This window comes from Ischnura elegans, chromosome 8, assembly GCF_921293095.1.
Source record: "Ischnura elegans chromosome 8, ioIscEleg1.1, whole genome shotgun sequence".
NCBI classification, from domain to species: domain Eukaryota; kingdom Metazoa; phylum Arthropoda; class Insecta; order Odonata; family Coenagrionidae; genus Ischnura; species Ischnura elegans.
The window spans coordinates 88,748,989-88,754,478 of record NC_060253.1 but is presented as its reverse complement, the minus strand read 5'-3'; positions in this window follow the sequence as shown (position 1 = coordinate 88,754,478).

The following is a 5,490-nucleotide window of genomic DNA, read 5'->3' as shown; positions in this document are numbered from 1 at the left end:
TTCTCGAGGGACTTTTTCTGTAAGTTTTCCTTTTCTGTTATACATTTCTGTTATATATTTCTGTTATCAATTCCTGTTATACATCTCAACACTTTCTAACCCAGAGCTGTTTCTGGGAGATATCAAATTTCAATATTTTTCATTTTGAAAACATGAAAATTTTACACTCATTGATAATTATCCTGGCAGCTAAATTTTTCCTCATTAAATTTTAAACTACAAAATAATATTTAGTTTAGATATCTCCTAAATAAAGCTGAAAGGTTAAACATTTTTGGTGTTGCTTAGAAGCAACATTGGGTTATAAAGGGTTAAATAATTTCCATTACTTATGACATGACCTATCCTCCGAGTCCTTCTCTGACGCATTTGTTCTCTGTAGGTTCCTCCTGTTCTTCAATATCCACACCTAGTTTCTTACCCCCCCTCTTCCCTATCATTCCAATTGATCTTTGCACCCACCGCCATGATTATACAGAGTTTAAATCTTTTCTGGTCGACCTTTTCGATTGTTCTTTTTTCCTTGAGGCGAACTAATTAGCTGCCGCGCCGCTCATCAAGTATGCGGTGGGGTTCAAAGGCCCGCTGAAGGAAAAGAGGAAGGGAATTAAATTTAGCAGACTTGCCGGGCATACGAAAGTAGTTTAACCCAGAATTTTTGTTCGCCATGTCATTAAACTCCCAAAACTGTGCCAATCCGTTCGCTATTGATAGGTCCTGTACATTTATAAGCTTAGGTAGAAGAGTATGTAGACAGTAAAAATTCGTTTGCGACAGCATCTAGGCGTGTTTTTTTATCAAGATCAAGAAATTAAATATCAGGAATTAAGAAATGCAAAACTAACAAATTAAGAATTAATTATTCTACAAACCAGGTATTACGCTTAATATTTCGGACCAATACGGTCAATGACATAGGAGAAAATGAAACTTGCCGATATAACTTCATATCGATATATATTCAACGGTAAACATTGCTCATCAAAATAATTTATGCATAAATATTTCATTTAAGAAATTAAATCTAAAGATTTCATAAGTCAAAAAAAATATTTTTGTTCCATGCAATAAAGGAATTGGAATTGAAAAGCTTATGAAAGATAGGGAAGAAAGAAATAGGATTAATTTTTTTTTATTCATCCTATTATTATAAACATTAGGTTTCGCAAATCAGTACAGCAATTACTCTTTATTCGTGTAATTAACCAGCTAGAAATGAAGATTATATGAAAGACAAAGAGGGAGGAGACTAATTTCTGCTCAGTAAGGGGATAATGTGCTACAGGGTTTGTTTCCCAAAATTTTAACGAGAAGTGACCCGTCTGCATGCTTATCATCCTTATTTTTTGGCCAACTCACACTCAAAATCACCATGCATTCTAATAGATTTCAAGGAGTTGGCAGACTACCTGGCAGATTTTATGTAAAGTACTGGAAAACATGATCCTAACACTGACTCGAGTACCCTAGAGCTCATGGGACCTACCATAAGTTTCGTTCCAATAAAAAATTGGCAGTAATTTATTTAGCACCCAATGAAGTAGGTTTTTATGTAGATTCTACGATTTTACTTGAAATTTCTTTAACATACTCAATTAGTACATAAATATATAATTTTTTTGAATCGGTGATGGTGGAGCTTATCCCAGAGATTATCACTTGTAGTAAATAGAAATAAATCTATAGGTAATGTAAAGTAAGTTGTGATGCAAGAAAAATCAACATTCTCCTACATGGCATGGGAAAGGAATGACATGTCTATAAAGGAAGAGCTAATTCCCTTTAAAATTCTCCAACCCCTAGCGTTTGCATGAACATGGGGCAAAATGGGGCAATATGAACTTTATGAATTTTTATGGTTTTATGAACTAGATATTTTAATAAGTCTAAAATATTATAAATTAGGTGTAGAAGTGTCACGCACCACTTTTGTCACTTATTTTGGTGATATGGCGCGTAAGTAAATAATCAAAACTCATGAGGTAATTCCGTTTTCAAAAATTTCTTTCGTACAAATTAGCTCTTGACTAAATAACATTATGATTTTATTATTTCGACAGTAAGGATTTATCGGATATCCCGATTAGCTTATATTATATCTTTTTCTGTCCTCTTTACCTGAGAAAGTAAGATTTGAAGATCAAATAATTCAACGGAAAGCGTCACGATACGCATCAGTTACGCCGCCCGTGTGAATAATTCTTTCTCGGAATCGGCAGTGAGCTTTTCTCCCCTCTTCACAAGTCGCCGACAGCAGGTGTCGCGTCGTCCGGAATTTTCCGGAAAAGTTATCCAATTAAAGACGGACGTGCGAGCCGAACGCATGAGTCCCAGCACGCACGCATAAAATCCCATTACTTTGAGAGTCATATTCGTGTCATAAAATTAAGCCACTATCAAATTTTCTGAGAGCGTGTTAACTTCGTGAGTACGGCAACGAGTAGCCGTTCGAAGAGTCCCGGGTTGAAAACGCGGGTGAATTGTGCGAAAAATCCACAGTCATTCGAGTTGACTAGGATTCGAAACTAGTTAACTAGTTAACAGGATTCGAAACCGGATCTCTCGATTTCCGGCGAAGTGCTTTAGCCAGTTAAGCTTCGGGGGCGTCATTCTCCTCGGTAGCTTAACTGGCTAATTTCTTTCTTTCGCTCATTTTTCTCTTTCTTTTTTATTATATTGTGCTGCCTATGTATACCTTCCCTCTTTTTTATACATAAATATTTATAAAAAATGCATGTAAAAAAGTGTGCCATATAACTAATTCCAAATATTTGTATAACTGTAGGTGATTTTAAAGGGTATTTATAAATATGTAAACATGTAAATGTTATATATTGTACTGTGCCAAAGTAAGCAATAAATGCTTTTTAAACGTAACTTAACTGGGTAAAGCACTCGGCCGGAAATCGAGAGATCTGGAATCGAATCCCGGTCAAGGCGAATGATTTTTCTTTCTCTGTGGATTTTTCGCACAATTTGTGCATTGCGGGTGACTCCCGTAAAAATATCACCGTGGCTTGTCCCGGTATACAAGTCAATGAGAAATGAAAGCGGGCAAGGGAAACGTAACTGACTCTCCTAACCTCTGCGTGTAAAATTCACACACTTGTGGCTTTTCTGGGGTGAAATCTTTCCAGCACAACGGAGATTTAACAATACTTACGCACCACGTCTGCTCAACAAGTCTTTTTTTAAAGTTGCTGGCTTCCGGCGATATTTAAGTTAGCTGAATTTGCTGAGCATTTTGAATGAATAACTCAAACTTTGTTTTTCCGCAGAATTTTTCTTATAAAATCACGACCATGGTTTCGTAGAGATGGCTTTAAACGTTGAAACCATAGCCGTGATTTAGTAAAAAAATATTCTGTATAGAAACAAAATATAATTAAAGTAGTCAAAAAGGGTCTCTCTTGGTGACGAATTGCTAGTTTAAAAATTACGCTATCATTTTGAAATTTTTAGAATTTGTAGAAATGCATTTCTCAAAATACTACTTGCGTTAATTTGCAGTGTTTTTCGCAAAACGATGAGTAGATAGTATTGGACATTGGTCATCAAATAAATTTTAATGGATCCCTTGTCAACATTTGCCTGTACATAAAATTGGATGCTTTTGCTAATTATGACAAACGAACACAACTTCTCAAGTTTCCAACTGCGTGTGCAGATGAAAATGAGACGGCACGTCGCGACGGTACGTTTCGATGACGAAGTCTGCCATCGCCATCACGGCTGCGATTGGCCCACCTTTTCTCGCACGTCCCCAATCAATTTCAACGTCTCGTTTCCAACCAATGCTCAGCTGGCAGCCATGTTATCTATTCAGGACCACTTTTAACTCGAGAATTTCCTCGTATATCAATATTTTATGATTTTTACAGTGGCGTAACTAGGAATGTGCTTTGGAGGGGATGGGATGGCCTGGAGTTGCGGCCCCTCCCCAGACAATGTGAAAATTAGATTAGATTAGTGAAAATTTTTGAAAAATGACATGCCTTGAAATACATTTTACATCATTTTGGCGCTAAAATTTTAACTTTAAACAGATGTAGTTATTATATGTGCAAACTAGACAATAGTTTTTAATTATCCTTTTATTTCTCTGAGGCTTTGGAGGGAGGATCTATCCCCTCATTCCCCCCATAGTTACGCCACTAGATTTATAAACAAGTAATATTAGCAAGGATCTACTTTAAATGTTCTGAAAATATCACGATGGTAGCGTAAAATTTAAACGAGGAATTTGTCACTGAAAAAAACAAAATTGCGACAAGTTGAGTGGGATTGATTGGGGATTGAGTTCTTGTGACACGGTTCGCGTTCAGTCAGAATCATCGATCATTTAAAAAACATTCAATTACATCCTACACCAATCGTATTTGGTGTTATAAATTGCTTTTGGTTAGAAATTTTTTTTTACAATTGGCTATAGCACACAACTATTCTGAGGTGCTGTATTAGATACATTAAATAAAATCGATTGCAGCAGATAATTTGGGTTTTTATCTGGAACCCCTTGGTTTGATAGCGACTTAACTGCACAACATAACTCTATAAAAAATCCCCTTAACTGTCACCTTAAAACTTGAGATAACGCTAAAAGGAAGCAAAGTCAAATGTGGGAAACTAATGGAGGAGTCGGCTGCAAGGCTTTTCGGTTTTATTGAATGGATGGATCTTACAGCACAATTTGGGTCTCTAGATTGCTATCATAGAACACCTTCTCCTGAATCGCTCCCATAGAGTCACTGGCAGGAATTCCCCCTCATGTAAAGAACAGGTTTCCTAATGGAAATGCGCGGCTATTCGTAAATCCGGGTCGAAAAAACTTCAATTTGCGAAATAAGCTGTTGCAAATATCGAATATATGCTGGTTTTGATTTGAGTCTTTGAATTGAGTCTTCCGATTTTGCATTTCACGACATGTTCGAGCACATTGTTTCCAGTATGAAAAATAGTTACCTACATGCATAAATACTACTAATGAAAATGTTGACCGACCTATTTCAATCTAGTATTTGGATTTACTTGCCTCATTGAAATGAGGGTCGATAAATAATAGATAAAATTAATGTAATTAATATTATTTTACATGAAAGAAAATATTTAAAAGTTTGTGAAATTTTTAATTCCTTCATTTACATACTATTAATTGCAAGAAATGGATCTCTGTGTACATTTAGGACCTATGTTTTTTCACATAACGCTTTACTTAACTTTTAGAACACTTTTCATAAAAATACTATAATGGTGTGTAATGCACAGTGTATCAAAATATGTGCTTTTCTTTTGAGAAAATTATGGATCCCTGTTGTCATAACCCCTATTGTTATAAAAATGAACATTTTGGGCCTAGTCAAGATTGAAAGAGCATGTCTCCATAGTGATGGATACTTAAATATATGAATTGTAACTGCAGAAAGGTATCATGTCCAAGTTGCATGATTTTTCTTTTTTCTTCTTTAAATTGTTGCTAGGTGCAAGACTCAA